Raw genomic sequence first — 27011 nt, forward strand, 5'->3', positions numbered from 1 at the left:
AGATTCCATTTTTTGCCCCTATTTATGTTTATAGTCAGAGACTATACTTCATTATATGAATGTTTTCTGGTTAAAACTTTTTCCCTGAGAATGTATTCAGAAAGCATAAAGTTAAAATGCATCTGGACAAGTGGCTATGTCTCAGACCACATGGAAATGAAGTATGTGTGCTCACAGTGTCAATGTTTGGATCTGTACTCAATTCTTAGTTGATATGGAACCACAGTCAAAGCACTTATAAATATTATCAATACTTAATGGCCATTTAACAAGAAATAAAACCCCTTCTACTGTAAGGGTTTAATTTACAAATTCCAGTCACATACACAAAAAATTAAAATAATCTATTTACAATTTTGCATGTGTTATTATCAATGCAGAACATTACTTAGTAGCTTAGGGTAATGGTAAACATAATCCTTTAGTATTTGATTAAATTATTTGTACATATTTTAGGAAGTGTCTAATTCCAAAGAAACTTTAAAGTGTTGTTGTCTGTTGATTTCTAAATTTAACAAAATATAAACTTAATATAACACAAAGGCCCTGGCTGTGTGTACATATGTTTGTTGCTTATAAAGCCATATACTAAATTTATTGTATATTTTCAATATTCTAAAATTCATAAAAATCTTATTAATTATGTGATAGACTTATAGAATACTATTATACTCAATACACAATGAAAAATGCCATGATATATCTAAATGTTTTCTCAAGTCTCAAATCTCTATAATAAAATCAGTGTCATTAGTTATTGATTAAATTTATAAACTATACTCTGGTATATATTTGGGGGAAAAAACCCAAATTTTAATAACAGTATATTATATATAACAACACTTTTCAATTTAGTTTAACTCTAGACTGGACTACCTTACTTCTCTCCTGTTTTTATTCTTTCTCTCTTCCAATGACTTTTTATTACATTTCCAGACTATTTCCTCTTCTCTTAGAGATGTCAAAACCCCTGTGGTCAAAGTCTTGACTGTTTGCACCTGAATTCTCCAGAGTTCCTTCCCCTGTGTATGTTTTTCTTTTTCATGTTTATCATTTTCTTCCAGACTGTTTACACTGATTCCACTCCAAACTTTCACCTCCTGAATCTCCTGTTACTTTCCCAAATTTGAATTTACTAAATTTATCTAGACCTAGGGCAGGAGAATTTTCTCACAGCCTGAGATGCAATCTCTCATTTAGGAGCAAGTACTCTCACAGAAAAGTTTTCTTTTTTTATTCTAATCTGGGGTTCTTGTGTAATCTTTCTAATTTTATTAGTTTAGGATAATCTAATATTGTGTTTTTATAAGCATTTGTCTATTTTTTTTCAAAGTAAATTTTTTTTTCCAAGCCTGTGAATTAAAATTTTATGTTGACCTAGAATTAGATGTGCTGTTGTACTTTAAATGTCAGTTGTATCTCTGGTAGCTTAAATTCAAATTTTGTTATAAATGCTTAGACCCAAGAAAGCTCTCTGTCTCAAGGTCTGACCTCTGATGTGGGAGCCATTCATTCTGTGCACTAGGGCAGCTTGAAAGTTCAAGAATATTTGTCCTGGCCCTGGCCAGTTGGCACAGTGGTAAAGCATCAGCCCAGGGTGTGGATGGCCTGGGTTCAGTTCTCAGTCAGGGCACTCAGGAGAAGTGTACATCTGCTTCTCCACCCCTCTCCCTCTCACTTCTCTTGATTCTCTCTCTCTTTCTCTCTTCCCCTCCTGTAGCCATTGCTAGACTGGAGTGAGTTGGACCCAGGTGATAAAGATGGTTCTATTGCCTCCAACTCAGGTGCTAAGAAGAGCTAGGTTGCTGGCAATGCAGGAATGCCTCAGATAGGTAGATCATTGCCCCATAGTGGGCTTGCCAGGTGGATCCTGGTTGGGGCGCATGAGGAGTCTGTCTGCCTGCCTCCCCTCCTCTCGCTGAATTAAGAAATAAAAGAATATCTGTTCCAGGGTAGCATTCAACCAGTGAGTATATGAAAGCTCTCACATCCTGTCCTTTAGCAAACAAAGGTTTAAGTGACATTCTATATGTTTTACAGGTGGTCCCGCCTCTGTTGTCCACAGTAATCATCTCAAAATGTTTACACTGAAATTGACTTTCCCATTTTTCTGATTAAAATTATCTGGTTCCTTATTCCTACTGCCTGGGTCATCTCTTAAGTAAAATGCCCTTCTCCAAAGAAGACATACATATGGCCAATAGACATATGAAAAGATATTCAATGTCACAAATCATCAGAGAAATGCAAATTAAAACAACAATGAGATATCACCTCACACCTCTCAGAATGGCTATCATCAATAAATCAACAAATAACAAATGTTGGCCAGGGTGTGGAGAAAAAGGAACCCTTGTGCACTGTTGGTAGGAATGCAGAATGGTGCAACCACTGTGGAAAGCAGTATGGAGTTTTGTCAAAAAGTTAAAAATGAAACTGCCTTGATTCCTCAGAGGCGCTGGAGTAGGCAGACGTACCAGCATCTACCTCCCAGAACCAATGTGGATTACAAACTAATTTTATGAACTATCAGCTGGAAAAACCAACTTTGGACTAAACTAAAAGGACTCTTCAACCCAGGAACGCTGAAGAAGCCACACAGAGACTGGTAGGAAAAGCGGAAACGCGGAGAGGGCTGCCCAGCTCCTCGGAGCTAACGGCAGCAGGGAGAGACTCGCGTGGCGGGAAGTGAGTTTAGCAGAGGGGAAAGGGTCCTGAGCCCCAGGAACAAAGCCCCAGCCTGCAGCCCCAGACCCCAGAAGAGGCGTAAAGACAGTATTTAGCTGGAAACAAGTCAGGATACTGTTTGTGAGAGAGTCTGATTTCTCAGACCCAGGATCCTTCTTAAAGGGACCACGCAGAACATCTCTCTCACAAACACTCACCCAGGGCTCTGGGGACGGAGGGAGAGGGGAGAGAACCACAGTAACAGGAAGAGAGTGCAATATAGGAGGCATAGGGAGAAACATTTTCGGAGATAGCCACCCTAACCCCTGGGACGAGTCACTCCCCAAAGCTGAAGTGAATATTTCCCCCGGAAACAGCAATACCAGCAAAGGGAAGCAGGAGAGCAGCCAAACAAGCTCCCCCGCAGCATTCAGAGCAGAGTCGCATAGAAGGAGGGAGCTTTCGGGTCTACGGTAGTGAGTCTTAGGGTCTGAACTGCAACGCCCCCACCCACGCGGCTGAGGGTGAGCCGGAGGGCGGGCGGCAGCGGGAGACAAAAGCGCGGTTCTGCTGGCAGGGTTTGAAGCCGGCTGGCCACCACTGGGCTCAGGTGTGAGCTCAATCTTGCCCTGCTAGGGAGAAGGGGGCGTGCAAAAGCGGCCAAGCTCAGCTGCCAGCAGCCTGTAATCCAGCCTCCGGGAGAAGGGCGGGAAACCCAGAAAGGGTAGAAACCAGCCCTGGAGCAAGGGCAGAGGAGCACATCCCTGCCCCGCCCGTGCAACCCAGGCTTGTGGTCTGACTTGGTAGCCGGCTCCTCCCGCGAGGGTGGAGCCAAAAGCCCAGAAGAGGTGGAGTTCCGCTACGAAGCTGAGCTTGGGCACGCAGCCCTGCCTGGCGGTAGAGCCAAGGCTAGCAGCTGTTCCTTGAGTGGAATCATCCTGCAAAGGCAGGGCAAAAGCTCGGAAACAGGCGGAGACCCGCAGCTGAGCAAAGGTGCTTGCCAGTGCCCTCAGGACCGAGCATAACGTCACACACGAGGGCGGGGCAAAGGCCAAGGCCACCAACTCTTGTGCACCCGAGCACGTGATCACAGCCACTCTCGTGAAGAGAAAATGCGGAGGCAGAGAAATACAACACAAATAAACCAAGAGAAATCCCCAGAAAAGGACCTAAGTGAATCAGATATAACCAAATTACCAGATGCAGAGTTTAAAATAACGATTGTTAGGATGCTCAAAGATATTAGAACCACCATAGATGGCCATTACGAAAACCTAAATAAAGAGATAACAAATATAAAAAAGGACATTGAAATAATAAAAAAGAATCAGACAGAAATGACAAATTCAATATCTGAAATAAAGAATACAATGGAAGGAATTAAAAGCAGGATGGATGAAGCAGAGAATCGAATTAGTGAGTTAGAGGACACAATAAATAAAGGCACGGAAGCAGAGCAGAAAAAAGAAAAGAGACTCAAAAGGTCTGAGGAAACTCTAAGAGGGCTCTGTGACAACATGAAGAGAAATAACATCCGCATCATAGGGGTTCCTGAAGAAGAAGAGAAAGAACAAGGGATAGAGTCTTTGTTCAAACATATTATAGCGGAAAACTTCCCCCAATTAAGGCAGGAAAACATTTCACATGTTCAGGAAGCACAGAGAACTCCATTAAGGAGAAACCCAAAGAAACCAACACCAAGACACATCATAATTAAATTACCAAAGCTAAATGTTAAAGAGAAAATATTAAAAGCTGCTAGAGAAAAAAAGACTATCACCTACAAAGGAGCCCCCATAAGGATGACTTCTGACTTCTCAACAGAAACACTTGAGGCCAGAAGGGAATGGCAAGAAATATTCAAAGTAATGCAGAACAAGAACCTACAACCAAGACTACTTTATCCAGCAAGGCTATCATTTAAAATTGAAGGAGAAATAAAAAGCTTTACAGACAAAAAAAAACTCAAGGATTTCACTGCAACCAAACCAAGACTGCAAGAAATGCTAAGGGACCTGTTGTAAACAGATCAAAGAAAAAAAAGAATATAGCAAAAGAGAAAAACAGTTTTAAAGAAAAGAATGGCAATAAACAATTACATATCAGTAATAACCTTAAATGTTAATGGATTAAATGATCCGATCAAGAGACATAGGGTAGCTGCGTGGATAAGAAAACAGGACCCATACATATGCTGTCTACAAGAGACACACCTTAAATCAAAAGATGCACACAGACTGAAGATAAAAGGATGGAAAAAAATATTTCACGCAAATGGAAATGAAAAAAAAGCTGGGGTAGCAATACTTATATCAGACAAAATAGACTTTAGAACAAAGACCATAGTTAAAGATAAAGAAGGTCACTACATAATGATAAAGGGAGCCATCCAAAAGGAAGATATAACCATTATAAATATCTATGCACCTAATATAGGAGCACCTAAATATATAAAGCAGACTTTGATAGACTTAAAGGGCGAGATCAACAGCAATACTATAATAGTAGGAGATTTCAATACCCCATTAACATCATTAGATAGATCCTCAAGAAAGAAAATTAACAAAGAAACAGCAGACTTAAAGGACACATTAGATGAACTCGATTTAATAGATATCTTCAGAACCTTTCACCCTAAAACAGCAGAATATACATTCTTTTCAAGCACTCATGGTACATTCTCTAGAATAGACCACATGTTAGGGCACAAAAGCGGGCTCAACAAATTTAAAAAGATTGAAATCATATCAAGCACTTTCTCTGATCACAATGGCATTAAACTAGAAATCAACCACAATAGAAAAATTGAAAAACATTCAAACACTTGGAAACTAAATAGCACATTATTAAACAATGAATGGGTTAACATTGAGATCAAAGAAGAAATTAAAAAATTCCTAGAAACAAACGATAATGAGCATACATCAACTCAAAATTTATGGGACACAGCAAAAGCAGTCCTGAGAGGCAAATTTATAGCATTACAGGCATACCTCAAGAAGCTAGAAAAAGCTCAAATAAACAACTTAAGTCTGCATCTAAAAGAACTAGAAAAGGAACAGCAGGTAAAGCCCAAATGTAGTAGAAGGAAGGAAATAATAAAGATCAGATTGAAAATAAATGACATAGAGGCTAAAGAAACAATACAGAGGATCAATGAAACCAGGAGCTGGTTCTTTGAAAAGGTAAACAAGATCGATGAACCTTTAACAAGACTCACCAAGAAAAAAAGAGAGAGGACTCAAATAAATAAAATTAGAAACGAGAGTGGAGAAATAACAACTGACACAACAGAAATACAAAATATTGTAAGACAATACTATGAAGAACTGTATGCCAAAAAACTAGACAACCTAGATGAAATGGACAAATTCCTTGAATCATATAATCTTCCAAAAATCAATCTGGAAGAATCAGAAAACCTAAACAGACCAATTACAACAAATGAGATTGAAACAGCTATCAAAAAACTCCCAGAAAAGAAAAGTCCTGGGCCTGATGGCTTCACAAGTGAATTCTACCAAATATTCAAAGAAGAACTAACTCCTATCCTTCTCAAGCTATTTCAAAAAATTCAAGAGGAAGGAAGACTTCCAAACTCCTTTTATGAGGCGAGCATAATTCTGATTCCAAAACCAGGCAAAGACAACACAAAAAAAGAAAATGATAGGCCAATATCCCTGATGAACTTAGATGCAAAAATCCTCAATAAAATATTAGCAAACCGGATCCAGCAATATATGGAAAAAATCATACACCATGATCAAGTAGGATTTATTCTTGGGAGGCAAGGCTGGTACAATATTCGCAAATCAATCAATGTGATTCATCATATAAACAAAAGAAAGGAGAAAAACCACATGATAATTTCAATAGATGCAGAAAAAGCATTTGATAAAGTCCAGCACCCATTCATGATCAAAACTCTCAGCAAGGTGGGAATACAGGGAACATACCTAAACATGATAAAGGCCATCTATGAGAAACCCACAGCCAACATCATACTCAATGGGCAAAAATTAAAAGCAATTCCCTTAAGATCAGGAACAAGGCAGGGGTGCCCCCTTTCACCACTCTTATTCAACATAGTTCTGGAAGTTCTTGCCACAGCAATCAGACAAGAAAAAGAAATAAAAGGCATCCAAATTGGAAAAGAAGAAGTAAAACTATCATTATTTGCAGATGACATGATATTGTATATAGAAAACCCTAAAGTCTCAGTCAAAAAACTACTAGACCTGATAAAAGAATTTGGCAAGGTGGCAGGATATAAAATCAATACTCAGAAATCAGAGGCATTTTTATACACTAATAATGAACTGTCAGAAAGAGAAATCAGGGAATCAATCCCCTTTACCATTGCAACCAAAAAAATAAAGTACCTAGGAATAAATCTAACCAAGGAGATTAAAGACTTGTACTCGGAAAATTATAAAACATTGATAAAAGAAATCAGGGAAGATACAAATAAGTGGAGGCATATACCGTGCTCATGGTTAGGAAGAATAAACATCATTAAAATGTCTATATTACCCAAAGCAATTTATAAATTCAATGCAATTCCAATGAAAATACCAATGACTTACTTCAAAGACATAGAACACATATTCCAAAAATTTATATGGAACCAAAAAAGAACACGAATAGCCTCAGCAATCCTGAAAAGGAAGAAAAAAGTGGGAGGAATCACACGTCCAGATATCAAGTTATATTATAAGGCCATTGTACTCAAAACAGCATGGTACTGGCATAAGAACAGGTACATAGATCAATGGAACAGAACAGAGAACTCAGAAATAAACCCACAGCTCTATGGACAACTGATATTTGACAAAGGAGGTAAGACAATACAATGGAGTAAAGACAGCCTCTTCAACAAATGGTGTTGGGAAAACTGGACAGCTACCTGCAAAAAAATGAAACTAGACCACCAACTTACACCACTCACAAAAATAAACTCAAAATGGATAAAAGACTTGAATGTAAGCCGTGAAACCATAAGCATCTTAGAAGAAAACATAGGCAGTAAGCTCTCTGACATCCCTCGCAGCAATATATTTGCTGATTTGTCTCCACAGGCAAGTGAAATAAAAGACAGGATAAACAAATGGGACTTTATCAAACTTAAAAGCTTCTGCACAGCTAAAGACAATAAGAACAGAATAAAAAGACAAACTACACAATGGGAGAATATATTTGACATAGCGTCTGATAAGGGGTTAATAACCAAAATTTATAAAGAACTTGTAAAACTTAATACCAGAAAGACAAACAATTCAATCCAAAAATGGGCAAAAGAAATGAATAGACACTTCTCCAAAGAGGACACACAGATGGCCAATAGGCATATGAAAAAATGTTCAACATCACTAATGATTAGAGAAATGCAAATTAAAACCACAATGAGATATCACCTCACACCAGTCAGAATGGCGCTCATCAATAAAACAACACAGAATAAGTGCTGGCGAGGATGTGGAGAAAAGGGAACCCTCCTGCACTGCTGGTGGGAATGCAGACTGGTGCAGCCACTGTGGAAAACAGTATGGAGATTCCTCAAGAAATTAAAAATCGAACTGCCTTTTGACCCAGCTATACCACTGTTAGGAATATACCCCAAGAACACCATAGCACTGTTTGAAAAGAAGAAATGCACCCCCATGTTTATGGCAGCATTGTTCACAATAGCAAAGATTTGGAAACAGCCCAAGTGTCCATCAGAGGACGAGTGGATTAAAAAGCTTTGGTATATATATACTATGGAATACTACTCAGCCATAAGAAATGATGACATAGGATCTTTTACAACAACATGGATGGGCCTTGATAACATTATACTGAGTGAAAGAAGTAAATCAGAAAAAACTAAGAACTATATGTTTCCATACATAGGTGGGACATAAAGATGAGACTCAGAGACATGAACAACAGTGATGGGGTTACAGGGTGGGGGGAGGAGAGGGAGGGGGCTGGGGGAGGGGAGGGGCACAAAGATCATGGCTTTTCAGCATTTGCCATATTCCCCCCTTAATCTATAGACAGACAGCAAACATTTACGTATGGTGTTCCCACTATAAAGACTGCTGTCTTAGGGACAAATGCTTATAAACTATTTCAGCAGTTCCTCCCTCTTCAAAGACTTATATGTAAACATAGAGCTCCATGTTTCATAGGACATACTCAAGCTCACTCCATGCTCTCTGGAGCTTTAGCACAAGGGAATGCCACCCCCCCCCCTTTTTTTTTTTTTTAGTATTTTTTCTTTTATTTATTTATTTTTTGTATATTTCTGAGGATGGGGATGGGGAGGCAGTCAGACAGACTCCTGCATGCACCTGACTGGGATCCACCTGACATGCCTACCGGGGGGAATGCTCTGCCCATCTGGGATGTTGCTCCATTACAACCGGAGTCATTCTAGCAACTGGAGCAGAGGCCATGGGGCCATCCTTAGTGCCCACGGTGGATTTCCTCCGGTGGAGCCTTGGCTGCGGGCAGGAGGAGAGGGACCGAGAGGAAGGAGAGGGGGTGGAGTGGAGAGGTAGATGGGCGCTTCTCCTGTGTGCTCTGGCCGGGAATCGAACCTGGGAATCTTGCACACCAGGCCAATGACTCCGATGGGTATACCATATCATGCTTTTTACTTAAAAAAAAAATTTACATTTCTTTTGAATGCTGATGAACAGGAGACACCAAATCCTTTTCGCCTGCAAACTACTACCTTCTTTATTAGATCTACCTAATAACACTGTTCTGTCTTTTTTCCAAATAGCTCCAGATATATGGAAAAGATTTATATAGGCGGATGGAGATCCTCAAACCCCTCAACGAGATCTTCTGAGAATGGCTTTTAAGTTACCTAGAGGCAGAAAAGGCCCAATAGAGATCAGGGGAAACTACCAGCTTTTAGGATACACCCTTAAAGGCTCCAACACCCCAAAGGGGTCTCATAGGATGCCATCTGGGTCCTGCTTCAATAGTGGAAAGGAAGGTCATTGAGCTAAAGCCTGCCAGGCTTACACGCCTCTGCTGCGAGGAAACAGGGACACTGGAAGGTGGGCTTCCCCCTCGCTCTTCTAAGGGAGGGTTCAGTCTCTTCCAGCCCTGCTCCAGCCACCTATGACCTAACCTTGGCCAGAAAGCTGGGGTTTGCCACTGAAGGCTGAAGGTGCCCAGGGCCGTCGGCCCCATCTAGGACACTGTGGACGAGCCTAGGGTATTTCTTCCAAGAAGCAGGTAAACTGATCTCATTCACACAAGGGCCACTTAACTATGTTTTGCCTGAATAGTCAGGTTTTTTATTCTTCCCTCAAAGATCTCTGTTGTGGGTGTTGATAGTCCTATTTTCTGCTGCTTTGCTTAATATATAGTGTTTCCTTTATCCCTCCTACCTCAATGCCCCACTCATATTTCAGGCTGGGACCTACTCTTAATTTAGAGCTCTCTTTCCTCCTTTTGCCAACTTGTATTATGAATTTACCTTTGCCACCCAGCTTAGTGTATCCCAAGGTTCTCTTTACCAGGCCACAGTCACAGAGATCCAGGGAAAAGCAACCTGGTCTCAACTCTCCAGGCAGAGGAGAACAGAAGCTCCATATCCACGCATGCTGCAAATGGCTTTTTCCAGTCTACCTGAATCATTACCAGCTAGAAGCAGCGGTCATTGGGACTTGGACATGAGCTGCAAAGTATAGAATGGTGACAACAATTCCAGTGCCATGCAGACTTTTCCTGTGGGGAACTTTCCTGGACTCCTGCTCCCTGTGACAGCTCCTAACAGACTGAACTGTGGTTGGGGTGCATTTTTCAGGGATTTGGCATGGTGATGGGGCCAACTTGGACTTGGGGAACATGTTAAGGACACTACTCTTTTATGGATTCTTGCTGTATTGGCCAAGAGTTTGCTTAAAGGCTTTTAATCACTGTAAAAAAAATAGAGGACTGGATGAAGAAGATGGGGCACATATACACCATGGTATATTATTCAGCTAGGAGAAATGGTGACATCAGATCACTTATAGCGGAATGGTGGAGTCTTGGTAGCGTTGTGCGGGGTGAAATAAACGAATCAGAAAAAAACAGGAACTGCAGGATTCCATACATTGGTGGGACATAAAAGCGAGACTAAGAGGCATGAACAGGAGTGTGGTGGCTATGGGGGGTGGGGGGAGGGAAGGAGGGAGAGGGGGAGGGGGAGGGGTACAGAGAGAACTGGATGGAGGGTGGTGGAGGACGATCTCTCTTCGGGTGATGGGTATGCAACATAACTAAATGACAAGATAACCTGGAAATGTTTTCTTTGAATGTATGTACCCTGATTTATTGATGTCACCCCATTAAAATAAAAATTTATTTATTTAAAAAATAAATAAATAAAATAAAAAAAAAAAGTAAAAAAAAAGTAAAAAAAAAAAAAAATGAAACTGCCTTATGATCCAGTGTTTTCACTTCTGGAAATATATCCAAAGAAACATGAAACACTAATTCAAAAGAATATATGCACTCCTATGTTCCTTGATTCATTATTTTCAATAGCCAAGATTTAGAAGCAAATCAAGTGCCCATCTGTAGATGAATGGATAAAAAAGCAGTGGTACACTTACACAATGGAATACTACTCAGCCTTAAAAATAAAGGAAGTCTTACCTTTTGTGACAGCATCGATGGACCTGGACAGTATGATGCTAAGTGGAATAATCCAGTCAGAGAAAGACAAATACCATATAATCTCACTTGTGTGTGGAATCTAATGAACAAAATAAACTGACAAACAAAATAGAAACAGATACATAGACTTAGAGAACAGACTGAAAGCTTTCAGAGGGGATTGGGTTGGGGGAATGGGTAAAAAAGGGGAAAGGATTAAGCAAAGAAAAAACTTGTAAACACAGACAACACTATGGTGATTATGAGAGGGGAACAGAGATAGGGAGGTAGTATAGGGTAAAAGGAGGAGAAATAGTGACAGAAAGAGACTTGACTTGGGGTGGTGAACACACAATGCAATATACAGATGATGCATTATAGAATTGTATACCTGAAACCTATATCATTTTATTAATGTTACTCTAATATATTCATTTATTTTTATTTATTTATTTTCTGAATGAAGAATTGTTTTTATTAATCACAACATGAAATTAATATGACATCCCATTAGAATTGAAGTAGGACAAATAATACTGTTACAAAGTTTACATTTCTCATATCCATTTTCAGGAAAATAGTGCATAGTAAGGCTTTTGTAGGTTTTATCAGCTGATTTTAGTAAACTGTTTAAAATAGTAAACAGCAATTCACATATATTCTCAAACTGTGCTAAGAAGGAGTTAGAAAGGTGACTATAAAATCTATAGTGGTAACAAATGGCAGGATTACAATTGTTTTATTAAGAACCAGGTTTATATTTTACCTGTGGCATCAGTGCATTCTTTTTACTGATAAGCAGCTGCTTGCTGAGGGTACCACAATGGTTAGTAAGTTTCTTTTCTTTAAATTTTAATTTATTGTGTTTACATAGATTCTAGTGTCCCCACGATTGTGTCCACCCTCCCTGGTGTTCCCCACAACATCACCCTTTCCCCCCTTCCCGCAATGCCCTCCCCTTTTCCCTCCAGAATTTGCTTTTCTGCGCTCTATAACATTGTGTTATGTGTGTATAATTTCACCAATCTCTTTACCTTTTCTGACCCCTTCCTATCACCCCCTTCCCCTCTGTCCATTTTCCCTCTGGACCCTTTGATTCCACCTCTGTCTCTATTCTGTTCCTCAGTTCATATTGTTAATTGGATTCCTCAAATGAGTGAGGCATATGATATTTTTCTTTCTCTACCTGGCTTATTTCACTTAACATAATAGTTTCCAGGTCCATACATGATGTCGCAAAAGGTAAGAATTCCTTCTTTTTCATGTCCCCATAGTATTCCATTGTGTATATGTACCACTGCTTTTTAATCCACTCGTCCACTGATGGACACTTGGGCTGTTTCCAGATCTTGGCTATTGTAAATAACACTGCCATAAACTTGGGGGTGCATTTCTTCTTTTGAATCATTGATGTGATGTTCTGGGGATATATTCCTAAAAGTGGGATGGCTGGGTCAAAAGGCTGTTCCATTTTTTATTTTTTGAGGAATCTCCATACTGTTTTCCACAGTGGCTGCACCAGTCTGCATTCCCACCAGCAATGCAGAAGGGTTCCCTTTTCTCCACATCCTTGCCAGCACTTATTCTGTGTTGTTTTGTTAATGAGCACCATTCTGACTAGTGTGAGGTGATATCTCATTGTGGTTTTAATTTGCATTTCTCTAATGATTAGTGATGATGAGATTGCTAATCAATTTCATATGCCTATTGGGCATTTGTTTGTACTCTTTGGAGAAGTGTCTATTCATTTCTTTTGCCCATTTTTTGATTGGATTGTTTATCTTCCTGGTGTTGAGTTTTACAAGTTCTTTATAAATTTTGGTTATTAACCTCTTATCAGACGTATTGTTGAATATGTTCTCCTATTGTGTGGTTTGTCTTTTTATTTTGTTCATGTTGTCTTTAGCTGTGCAAAACTTTTTAATTTGATGTAGTCCTATTTGTTTATCCTGTTCTTTATTTCCCTTGCCCATGGAGATAAATCAATTTTTTAAAAAAGATATTGAGAAAGGGTGAGATCTCAATAACAAATTATTAATTTCATAGATTAATCTATTAATTCCATTAAACATTAATGGTGCCTAAATAAGTAAATAAATAAACTACTTGTATGAAAGTCCTTGACTCAAAGTAAGATACTCTTCTTAAAATACAGGAAACATAGCAGGTGACAGTACTATGATAAGGGTGACAAGTTTATATGGCTCTTAATAACAGATTTCATAAAAGTGTGACATACAGACTGGATTATTTGAGACACAACATTGAGCTTGATATCTTCATCTTCTAAATCATGTCAATTTGCAAATCGACCCATTAATTCTCATAGAAACAGAATTATAAAATTCTGACTTATACAAATATTATTTTTACTAGGTGCACTGTCACAAAAATTATAAATGTCATTTTGTAGTATAGCAATAAAATAGAGTATTCTCTATCTTAAACTTTAAAAGAAAGAAGAATCTGTCAAATTTCACTAGAGGAAAAATGCTAAAACTTTTAAATTCTAACTTTTTCTAATTGTTAAGAAAATCTTAATATTTTTATATTTTTTAACAGTTGATTTCAGAAAATTTGGTATTTATTAATTTATCTAAATATATCTGTGTAAATATCAACTTAATATTTCAAAATATCTTTGGTAGTGAAACGCCCTCTTTGTGGAAAGAATATCAATAGAATAACAGCCACATAGTTTGATTATTTGTGAAAAAAAAATTGTTCTCTTTAAAAATTATCTATGTTTTCTGTATTATTAATTCTTTTAAAATCTTTTTTTCAGGTTTATTGAGCTTAAATTGACACATAAAAATTATATATATTTATGATACTCTTATGAAACATTCATAACTAGTTGATGAGATTGTAAAATTGTGTGAATTGGTCAGGCATTTTCTTGTGTAGTTAGGTATATATTAAACCTATGAGCCAATCATTTCACTTATAAGCATTTACCTAAAAGAAATAAAAACATGTCCATAATAAAATGTGTGTACAAATGTTTATAGCAGCCTTGTTCATAACAGCTCCAAATTGGAAACACAAATATTCACGGACCATAGAATGGCTAAACAAATTATAATGTAATTATATGATGAGATACAACTCTGTAATACAAAGGAACAAGCTACTAAAATTTTCAACAAAATGAATAAACTTCAAGTTATTATGAGGAAAGGGATGACAAAGTAGCTTTAGTGGAGAAACCTCTATTTATTTATTTATTTATTTATTTTTGTGGCAAAGACGGAGAGAATCAGAGAGAGGGACAGATAGGGACAGACAGACAAGAAGGGAGAGAGATGAGAAACATCAATTCTTCATTGCAGTTCCTTAGTTGTTCATTGATTGATTTCTCATATGTGCCTTGACCAGGGGGCTACAGCAGACTGAGTGACCCTTTGCTCGAGCCAACGACCTTGGGATCAAGCTGGTGAGCCTTGCTCAAACCAGATGAGCCCACGCTCTAGCTGGTTACCTCGGGGTCTCGAACCTGGATTCTCCGGTTCCCAGTCCGACGCTCTATCCACTGCACCACTGCCTGGTCAGGCTGGAGAAATCTAATAAACATCACCTGAGACAGGTGATCAAAGTCAACATTACCAATGATAACCCTACTTGAAATTTGTACCCTTGAGTGATATAAAGAAAATGGCCCTTTACCTCTGCAGTCTTCCTCACCAAAAATTATAATCCTAGTTTAATCATGAGAAAAAACTCAGACAAATTATAATTGACGGCATTCTACAAAATATCTTATCAAAAATCTTTTAAACTATCAAGGTCATAAAACAAGGAAAGTCTGAGAAACTGTCATATCAAAGAAGCCTAAGAAGACATAATGAGTAAATTTAATGTGGTATTCTGGATGGGGTCCTAGGAACAACAAATGTACTTAAGTAAAAACTAAGGAACTCTGAATAAAGAACAGATATTACTTGATCATAATGTTCACCATACTAATATTAGTAATAAAGAATATTGAATGTTGGGCACATAGGAATTCTGTCTTTTCTTAACAATATATTTCTTTAAACCTAAACTAAAACTGTTGTTAAAAAGATTATTATAAAATAGTATGATAAATAAAAAAAGCCAGCAACATAAATGTATATATTATATGATTTAATTTAAATTAAATCAGAGAACAGATTAATCAATTTAAAGGAAAAATGCAGTTGTCTCTTGGGAAGAAGTATAGATTCACTTTTCAGTCAATAGAACTTTCTGGAATAAAAAAATATTCTATAGTTTGATAAGGGTCGTGATTTTGCAACTGTGATCATTTCCCTAAACTCATTGGATTGTACACTTTAAATTTGTTCATTTAATGACATGTTAAATACACTTCTTTTTAAATTTTAAAGTGTTAGTGAGAGGCAATATGAAGCATTCACAACCTATTTCTATTCAGTCCCCCTCTTTCTGATTTAGTTGTCAGCCATCTGAAATGAGAATAGGTGTTCTTTGCAGTGCTTTGCCTTGTGAGATCCTTGTACAAAAGCCATTTGGTAAGTACAAAGGCTCATTGTAACTGCACGATGACTCACTGCCAATTGAACTTTTAAATAGGGAACTTGACTCCCAAATCTCACCTTTTTTTTGTTTGTTTCTTGATTTGAATACGTGCAGATAATTCTTCCCCTCGCTTCTCTTGTGTTAAGTTTTGAAAAAGGAATAAACTCTTTCTGCAGTCAGAATAAAATTTTCTACTTATATACTAATATCATTCCAAGAATCATACCATTTAAGTCAATTTTATTTGTTTTCTTGTCACTGTTTGTGACCCAAGTGTCCTTGTGGTTGATCACATTTTTGTTCATAGAAAATAGCTGTTGTATTAAACTCCGAAGCTCCCATCTTTATATAAGGGCGATGGATATGTCTTCCCATCATTTATTTATATTTCATTTTCTTTAGTATTTTAAGTGTCTACTTTCATGAGAAAAATATTTTAAAAGAAGAGAAGAAGAAGACATCAATGAAGAGGGGATATGAGGAATGAAGATAGGACAATAAAAGGTGAAGAGGAGGCACAACTCAGGCGAAGTCACCGAAACAAGCTGATAGAGCTATGTGCATCACAGTGTTCCTTAACTTAACCAGGCCTGCTGTTTCCTTTAAGATTTTGTTCTCTGACTTGGACACTATGTGGAAACATTAAGGATATATTAATATAGGTTTACAATATAAGCAAATATTGTGAACATTTTGAGAGTGGCGGCACCATTTAGAATTTCAATGAACTCCATTATTTAACTTTTCATCATGATCTGTATAACAACTTTGTTTTATAAATATGTGTTTTAATGAAACATGAAGACTTTTGAGACTCAAAGCTTCCAAAGCAAGCTGAAAAATGAACACTACATGGCTCTAAATAGAGTTAGTTTTAAGAGGATTTTAGTTTTTATAATATTCAGATAAAGATGCTTGTCATACAATACAAAAAGGAATGGCAACTCACTGAGAATCAGTAGACAGGAACTATAATTAAAATTATTCTGGAAATAATTGTTTATCTTTACAGATTTCAAATGCATATATTGCTATTTTAATGACAAACTATCATCAGGAACTTTACATATAATTTTCTGGAGAAGTGCAAAGTGCCATTTAATAAATAGTTTCTGTTAATAGAATGTCCAGCATTTGCTGCATTTATTTTCTTACCAAAGATATAATGAGGGTTCAAGATACTGATGGAACAGTGTTAAATAATGTTAGCTATAGGAAAGGGACAGAATTCTTAGTGATGTGGAGGTGGCCACCCCCAAAAGAGCACTGAGTCAAAGGGGTGAAAGAATTTCAGAAAAACAAAGCAGTTAAAAGGTGCAAAGGCATCATCCTCAGTAAGAAGTCAATAAATGTTAATCAAGTGCAATGAATATGTATAGAACTACAAAGTGTCTAGTCAAAGAAAACCTGGTTAGAGTAAAGCTCCAAGAATGGTATTGTCATGGAGGCAGAGGATCAGTGCAAGGTCATCTAAGGCAGTGATCCCCAACCTTTTTTGGGCCATGGACCGGTTTAATGTCAGAAAATATTTTCACGGACCGGCCTTTAGGGTGGGACGGATAAATGTATCACATGACCGAGACAAGCATCAAGAGTGAGTCTTAGACGGATGTAACAGAGGAGATCTGGTCATTTTTTAAAAATAAAACATCGTTCAGACTTAAATATAAATAAAACATAAATAATGTAAGTTACTTATTCTTTCTTTGTGGACCAGTACCAAATGGCCCACGGTCCGCTACCAGTCTGTGGCCCAGAGATTGGGGACCACTGATCTAAGGGAAATTGATCCAACACAAGGAGAATAACAAAATTATGGATTGTCCTCATAAATGGACTGACAAGACTGCTTCAGGTCAATGTCTTCAAGCAAGTCATTGAAATAAAAAATAAGGGAACCATTCTGCCAACTATGAATATCAAATTGTTGAGAGGGGATAGAGAAGCTCAAGTACTGAAGAGACCCCAAAGGATAGCACTCAGTAGATACTCTGGCTCTTTTGATGAATTAGAACAAAATTTAAATAAGTAATTCTAAGACCCTTGCCCTCACACCGTTTCTAATATTCCTTAACATGTAAGGATAAGTCTCCTAATGTTTTTGCCAAAATAGTATCTTCATGGTTGGAGGCAAAATATTACATCCTGAATATGTCTGAATGTCCATGGAATACTCTTCTGCATAGTTTGATTAAAGCACAGACTAATATTTATAAGTGCTAAAAGAAGGTGTAGAATAAAATTTAAAAATTAGATACTTTGCTCTATGGACATTATTAGATAAATATTTACTGCAGTACATGAATAATGTAATATATGTGGCTGAAGGGTAAAGAAAAAAGAGGTAGTCGTGAGATATTCAAAATAGAACCATCAAGATATAATGGAAAATTCCAGGGAAAAAATCAATTAATAGACCAGATTCTAAAACATAAGCATTTACAAATAAGGGAGGGAAGAGGAAAGAGGGAGGCATTCCTAACAAGAGATACAGCATAAATAAATAGTGGTTTACACTCCAAATAAGTATATTCTAAATGTGGATCCTTGGGAAATCAGAGAGCAGACCTCACTGGTTTGCACTAGAGGCTTTTGAGGGGGTGAGGGGGAAATCAGGAAGAAAAGGACATGATCCAGTTCTTTATTCTAAATTCATTTTCTAGTTCAAGGAACAATCCCACAGAGGTTAAATTATTTGCTCAAGCTCATGTACCAAGTAAAGAGCAGAGCTCAGCATTTACCACAAACTGGCTTTAAAATGTATCCCTTAATCATTGTGTTATACCAAATGTCCATATTGATTAGGTAGAGTTTCAAGTTCACAGTTTACCTATAAGAAGTTTTCCAGACTAATATGACTATGGTAGGAATTATTTGTGAGCAAATAAGTGAATATTCTTTTTGTGAAAAGCCTTGCTCATCCTGTCTGTCTAGTACATTCTGAAATAAGGATCAAGCAATTGTGAATCATCTGAGAGGTAGAAAAGGTCAACTCAATCTAGCCCATCACCCCAGAGAGAGTAATACACTCCAAAAATGGACAGAGATTGTCTTTGTCTCATTAATTATTACTAAGATATAGTCACAAGGATGAGGATGCCAATGAGGAACTTTCTTTCAATAATCCCAACTTTACATATTAGAAGGAAAATTTTAAACAAAAAAGGAAATAAGCAAAATATTATGATTGTCACATTGATTTAGTGCCAAAAGCTATGCATTAACACTCATAAAATCATCTAATTCAGCCCACAAATTGTATCATGTGATTTTTCATGCAGGGAACTCACATGCAAAAAAGAGGTGTCAAATTGACTCAAGCTGACTGGGAGAACGTTTCAGTATAATTTCCTCCAGGTTTCTATTGGGGTATTTAACCTGCTTTGGGAAAATGTCACTCATACTTATTACTTCAGCCTTTCTTGCCAAAGAGGCCCCAGTTAAGCCCCAGCAGGGATTGCACCATGGGCCCCATTTTTCAAGGGCTTTCTAACTCAGTCATAAAAATTGGATCTGGGTGCAAGCCCATCCCAATTGTGGTGCATTTTCTAGCTTGTTTGTTATAACCAGATGTATTTAAATTTTGTTCAGCTGCTTTTGAAGGTGGAAGGAAAATGACATTTTCTGCTTTTCAGATGAATTTTGGCAATGCTGGGAATCTAAAGGGAGTCAGATTTTCAAATTAAACATGAACTTTTTGATTCTATCAGGCCCATACTTTTGATCTGGGGCCACTGCCTGTGGGCATTTTTATTAACAAGCAAACAGAAACTAAAACCCAGTGGAAATCATCCAGTTAAAAAAGAGTGAATAATTCAGTTCCATCCCAGGCCTTATGCTAACAGTCAGCCAATTGTGGAATGCCTTGCCTCTCTGTGGGAGATACATCCTGGCTCTTTGGAACATCAGACTGGGAGTTTGGACCCAGATACAATTTTGGTTAGAAATTGAGAAGCAGGCATAATGAGAAGGGAGATTTTGGATCACAAAAGAACTGTATAGAAAAAGGAAATAAACAAATCAGTTTCAAACAACAAATACATTTGAGCACCTACTATGTGTTCAAAAGCTAACCAGAGCTTCTTCAGAGAGGGCAGGAAAATATTGTGCAAGAAGTAAGCAGTGAAAACAATGAATGCAAATATTAAAAAGATGGCTGGAAACCAGAATGTGTCAATGTCTGTTACAGAGAAAGGTCCAGGGACAGAAGGACTCACTTTTACTATGGAGAGCATTCCGTGGGGCTTGAGGCTCCCTGACATCATTGCTTGTACACCAAAGGGAGTTTGAATTGGAGTTTTGGCAAGAATTGAAAGGGGAAGTGTGTGAGGAGAGATACAGAGTGAGGATAAACTAGGCACTTTGAAATAATCATGTTGGCAAAGCCAGATGGACTGGATTGTCAATGGTTTTATATGCCAGACCAGGCTATGGTTTGTGTGCTTATTTTTAACAGAATTTGTCAATATAATGAGGGCATTTTGATAGGAAAGACACTTAAAATGATAATTTAGAAGGTTGATCTGTCTTCTCACAAGGAAGAATGTACTTTAAGCTTAAAGAAAAGAATGCAGAAAGGTACATCAATGAATGAAAAGGGTTTTCAGAAAGAAGAAAACATAGCTTGAACTCAGTGTCTTATTATGGGTGAGGACTGAGAGGAAATAAAGAGAGGTAAGACATAAAATATGAAAGCACTATGGAACATGGTGGCCTAAAGGCCCTGGCTTCAAGCTGAGCTGCGTCTGTTCTGACCTTCAGGTTGTTGGTCTTTCCTGCCTGGCGGCCAGAGCGTAGGCTTCTCTATGAAGGGCAGGCTATCCCTCCTCGTTCTTGTTTGTTTTTGAAGAAGACAAAATATTTAAATTTTTCTTCTAAGGAATTAAGCTATCTAGGGTGAGGCACAATTTGTTGACTAATTTTTAACCACCCCTCCCTTTTCACTATGAATGTGTCCAGGTTAAGAAAAAGCAAAAACAGTAACAACATTGACATTAATCACCCATTTTCTTAAATTTCCTTACAAATAAAGAGGTCACCAAGATTCACTTTTTATGGTTATTGAAGTATAATAAAAAATTTTATATGTTTAAAATGTACGATATGATAATTTAATATATGTATGCATTTTTGGAATGATGACCATGATCAAGTTCATTAACACATTTAGTGAGATTAAAATGGGAACCATTGGGTTGGACCTTCAAGAAACCTTTTCTTTAAAATTAATTTTAATGGGGTGACATTGTTAAATCACGGTACATATGTTCAGAGAAAACATCCCTAGGTTATTTTGACAATTGATTGTGCTGCATTCCCATCACGCAAAGTCCAATTGTTTTCTGTCACCTTCTAACTGGTTTTCTTTGTGCCCCTCCCCTCTCCCAACCCCCTCCCCCCCTCCCCCACACTCTCGACCATGTCTCTGAGTCTCATTTTTATGTCCCACCTATGTATGGAATCATATAGTTCTTAGTTTTTTCTAATTTACTTATTTCGCTCAGTATAATGTTATCAAGGTCCATCCATGTTGTTGTAAAATGATCCGATGTCATCATTTCTTAAGGCTGAGTAATATTCCATTGTATATATGTACCAAAGCTTTTTAATCCACTCGTCCACTGACGGACACCTGGGCTGTTTCCAGATCTTCGCTATTGTGAACAATGCTGCCATAAACATGGGGGTGCATTTTTTCTTTTCAAACAGTGCTATGGTTTTCTTGGGGTATATTCCTAAAAGTGGTATAGCTGGGTCAAAAAGCAGTTCGATTTTTAATTTCTTGAGGAATCTCCATACTGTTTTCCACAGTGGCTGCACCATTCTGCATTCCCACCAGCAGTGCAGAAAGGTTCTCTTTTCTCCACATCCTCACCAGCACTTATTCTGTGTTGTTTTGTTGATGAGTGCCATTCTGACTGGTGTGAGATGTTATCTCATTGTGGTTTTAATTTGCATTTCTCTAATGATTAGTGATGTTGAGCATTTTTTTCATATGCCTATTGGCCATCTGTATGTCCTCTTTGGAGAAGTGTCTATTCATTTCTTTTTCTCACTTTTTGATTGAATTATTTGTCTTCCTGGTATTGAGTTTTACAAGTTCTTTATAAATTTTTGTTATTAACCCCTTATCAGATGTATTGTCAAATATATTCTCCCATTGTGTAGTTTGTCTTTTTATTCTGTTCTTATTGTCTTTAGCTGTGCCAAAGCTTTTTAGTTGATATAGTCCCATTTGTTTATCCTGTCTTTTATTTCACTTGCCCATGGAGATAAATCAGCAAATATATTGCTCCGAGAGATATCAGAGAGCTTACTGCCTATGTTTTCTTCTAAGATGCTTATGGTTTTACGGCTTACATTTAAGTCTTTTATCCATTTTGAGTTTATTTTTGTGAATGGTGTAAGTTGGTGGTCTAGTTTTATTTTTTTGCAGGTAGCTGTCCAGTTTCCCAACACCATTTGTTAAAGAGGCTGTCTTTACTCCAATGTATGTTCTTACCTCCTTTGTCAAATATCAGTTGTCCATAAAAGTGTGGGTTTATTTCTGGGTTCTCAGTTCTGTTCCATTTATTGTATGCCTGTTCTTATGCCAGTACCAGGCTGTTTTGAGTACAATGGCCTTGTAGTATAACTTGATATCCAGAAGTGTGATACCTCCCACTTTATTCTTCCTTTTCAAGATTGCTGAGGCTATTCGTGTTCTCTTTTGGTTCCATATAAATTTTTGGAATATGTGTTCTATACCTTTGAAGTATGTCATTGGTATTTTAATCAGTATTGCATTGAATTTATAAATTGCTTTGGGTAATATAGACATTTTTTTTTAATTTTTTTTATTTATTCATTTTAGAGAGAAAGAGAGAGAGAGAGAGAGAGAGGAAGGGAGGAGCAGGAAGCATCAACTCCCATATGTGCCTTGACCAGGCAAGCCCAGGGTTTCGAACCAGCAACCTCAGTGTTCCAGTTCGATGCTTTATCCACTGCGCCACCACAGGTCAGGCAATATAGACATTTTAATCATGTTTATTCTTCCTAACCATGAGCATGGTATATGCTTCCACTTCTTTGTATCTTCCTTGATTTCTTTTATCAATGTTTTATAATTTTCTGGGTATAAATCTTTAATCTCCCTGGTTAAATTTATTCCTAGGTACTTTATTTTTTTGGTTGCAATGGTGAAGGGGATTGCTTCCTTAATTTCTCTTTCTGACAGTTCATTGTTAGTGTATAAAAGTGCCTCTGATTTCTGAGTATTAATTTTGTATCCTGCCACTTTGCTGAATTCATTATCAGGTCTAGTATCAATAGTTTTTTGACTGCGACTTTAGGGTTTTCTATATACAATATCATATCATCTTCAAATAATGATAGTTTTACTTCTTCTTTTCCATTTTGGATGCCTTTTATTTCTTTTTCTTGTCTGATTGTTGTAGCTAGGACTTCCAGAACTATGTTGAATAAGAGTGGTGAAAGGGGGCACCCCTGCCTTGTTCCTGAACTTAAGGGGATTGCTTTTAATTTTTGCTCATTGAGTATGATGTTGGTTGTGGGTTTGTCATAGATGGCCTGTATCCTGTTGAGATATGTTCCCCATATTCCCACTTTGTTGAGAGTTTTGATCTTGAATGGGTGCTGGATTTTATCAAATGCTTTTTCTGCATCTATTGAAATTATCATGTAGTGTTTCTTCCTTTTGTTTATGTGATGAATTACATTGATTGATTTGCAAATATTGTACCAGCCTTGCCTCCCAAGAGGAAACCTTTTTAAAAGAAGTTGGCTCCATAAGAAATGATGACATTGAATCATTTACAATGTGGATGGACCTTGATAACATTATACTGAGCGAAATAAGTAAATCAGAAAAAACTAAGAACTGTATGATTCCATACATAGGTGAGACATAAAAATGAGACTACGAGATATGGACAAGAGTGTGGGGGTTATGGGGTGGGGAGAGGAGATTGAGAGGGTTGATGGAGTGGAGGGGCACAAAGAAAACCAGTTAGAAGGTGATGGAAGACAATTGGACTTTGGGTGATGGGAATGCAGCAAATCAAACATCAAAATAACCTAGAGATGTTTTCTCTGAACATATGTACCCTGATTTATCAATGTCACCCTAATAAAATTTAAAAAAAATGAGGTTTGCTCCTTTGAAAGCTGGTGAACCTTTTTCATGCCTGCTTCCCCTGCTTGCTGTCTGGGACACAGATTTAATGGTGGTGATCCTGCAGCAATTTTATGCCAATTAACAGAGTTAAAAATGGAAGGTATGCATAAGGATAAAAAAAAAAAGATAGAAGGGGTCTCCATAACTCAAAACCTACCATACCAGTGCTGTACTGCTGCCTCTAGACTTTATGTGATGGTCTCCCTTAGTGAAAATAAAACCCTACTGTTATTTTGAGTTATTACCAGCATTTCAGTGCATTCCTAATGGACACATTGAGAAAGCAACTTTCATTAAGGATAGAAATCTTGAATATGTACAACTTTCCTTGATTACATTTTTGTGGTTAAAAACTGCTTAGAGATAGATTAAATATGCTAAAGTAAAAATGCTCTTGTCCCTAGACATAATGAAAGACTGAAACCCACTAAATATTCAGGAAATGTTGGTTGAATGAATCCATGGATGGCCAAGTAAATAATAAATGCATAATTCTATCTCTCACAGTATGATTAATTTTACCCTTCTCTTTCCTGATGGTTGACATTGGCACCCTTGAATCTCATTTTACTGAATAGCAAACAAAAAAACAAAGGGGAGAGAAACTTATATTGGCCAATTTGTTTATTTTTAACCCTTTAATATCTCAGTGGATTAGGATATTTAATAGATTGGATATAATCATGTTAAGAGATCTTGGCAATACTTAGATAAAAATTAATGCCTAAAAAGACTAGGCAAGGGGTAACATACTATATATTTAAAGAACACTTATAAATTTATAAGAGAAAAGCTACACCAAATAGGAAAGAAAATGAAAGAACTTAAGTGGTGTGGTCACAGAAAAAGAAATTATTTTAAACATATAAAGTATTGTTTAGCCTCAAACTATTAAACATCAGCCAAAGAGAAAAATAATTACCTTTAACTTTTACTATTCAAAATAACAAATATCAAAACATTCATCTGGATGTGGGAAATGTAATCTCATTTTTGTTGGTAGGAATAGAATTGATGTAACCAATTTGCTGGGCAATTTTGCAACATCTGCCAATATTGAAAGTGCATACGTATATAGACATTGACCTAGTAATTCCACTCAAAGGATTTTATTATACAAATATACTTGCACACATGCCCAGAGATGTGTATGTAATAATGTTTGTTGTCAATGAAAAAAAGAACATGAAATATCTAAATTTTATTCTGTATTTTCACTGAAGAGCTCCCTATAATTATTTTTTGAAATATGACTATTATTTACATAATGTAATACTAAGACTAAAAAAAGTGCATCTTCATGAGTTAAGATGGAAGTACACACAAGATACATAAGAAAAATAATGAGCAGCCATTGTGTACATATGCCTGTACATTTGTGTGCTTTTAGTGCATGAAACAAACTATTGGTTAGTGTTCTTCATCTTCCTAAGGTCACAAACCGAAATATAACCTCTGAGGCAGTTATTTAGTAAATTTTATCATCTAGAAGAGGGTATCAGAACGATACAATGCAACTTACCCCCACTACTGGAGAAGGAAATTAAAGTTATCTTTTATGCTGACACCATTCTATCACATTCCTATGGGGCCCATTGAAAAGTAATATTTAATACCTGAGCTGGGAATCGAGTCCACAAGTATAGGTCTTAGTAATATGAGAAAGCAGGCTCTAGTTACTCTGATGAATACTTTATCTAGTTCATGGGAAAATTAAATTTTCCTTGCCCTTGGGCTGATCAGATCAGGCCCCTGAGATGTTGTGTATATTCTTCAGCCAAAACACCAGCAAGGTTATTGGTCATTAAATTATCCACCCTGTAGTCCAACATTATTATTTGATTTAAAGATATTTTACGGTAGTGAATTCCATAGACCTATTATCACTATATTTAAGGTTATTGCCTTTAATTTGTTTTAAATTTGCTAGCCGTCTGCATTGTCTCTGGTATCTTTTTTTCCTGCTGAATAAAAGAACAATAGAGTTTTCTCACCTTCTGTGCTGTCAGTTTTCTTATGTTACTTCCCAAGAGTGTTAATGACTCCATATTTCATTACCTTAAGTGTTGTCTCATCTTGTGCTCAGTTTCTTTATTTTAGCCCAGGGTATCTATCTTTTGGAAGATAACTTTAAGGTTCAGTTGTGGACCTACTCCAGGTTCAATAGTTCATGACAGTGATAAATATCTACAGTGATGGGAGACCTTGAAAGTGACTGACATTTTAATTTTGTTTGGATGTGATCTAAAAAGCCAAAAGGTACAAATATGAACTGGAAATTTTACACAAATTGGCAAAATTTTTATTTTATTTTTATTTTTTTTCTATAGACAAATGTGTAAGAAATAAAGTACCATATTAGGGGAGAGGGAAGAAAAAATAGTCTTTAGAATGAGACAGAACAAGCTTTGAAACCTACTACCTAATTGCAGCACCTTGGTAGAATTGGATTAACTCTTCAAGCTTTAGCTTTCTCTATTAAATAGATATAATGATGCATACTCACTAAGTTGTTAAACCTAGCATATAATGGTGTTTCATAAATTTAGATCTTATTATTTAAATAGAGAGTCAATATTTTCTTAAAAAGATAAATTGTTATTCTGGGGCAGAAAATTGTGAGAAATAATTGAGAAAATTTCAAGTATATAAATTATATAATAAGGATTTTGGAAATAGCCATATATTAATTAATTGGCAAAGTATACATATTATTTTATCATATATTTGTTCTAACATTAGCTTATGTTTTTAAATATAATTTGAAGGAATAAATATGAGTGAAGGAAAAAACATGAACACATGACCATCTAAATGAACCATATGATGATATAGAAGAAAGAACATTAGGTTAGTTATAGCTGTGATCTTGCTTGGCTCTACCATTAAGCAAAAAGAACAACTTGTTTTTATATCTTTTAAATTGAAATATTGAGCAATAAGTTCCCTTTGTTTATTTGTAGTTTCATTATTTTATAATTTAATAATATGTGGCCTGTCC

The sequence above is a fragment of the Saccopteryx leptura genome, chromosome 11 (genome assembly GCF_036850995.1).
Source record: "Saccopteryx leptura isolate mSacLep1 chromosome 11, mSacLep1_pri_phased_curated, whole genome shotgun sequence".
Taxonomy (NCBI): Eukaryota; Metazoa; Chordata; class Mammalia; order Chiroptera; family Emballonuridae; genus Saccopteryx; species Saccopteryx leptura.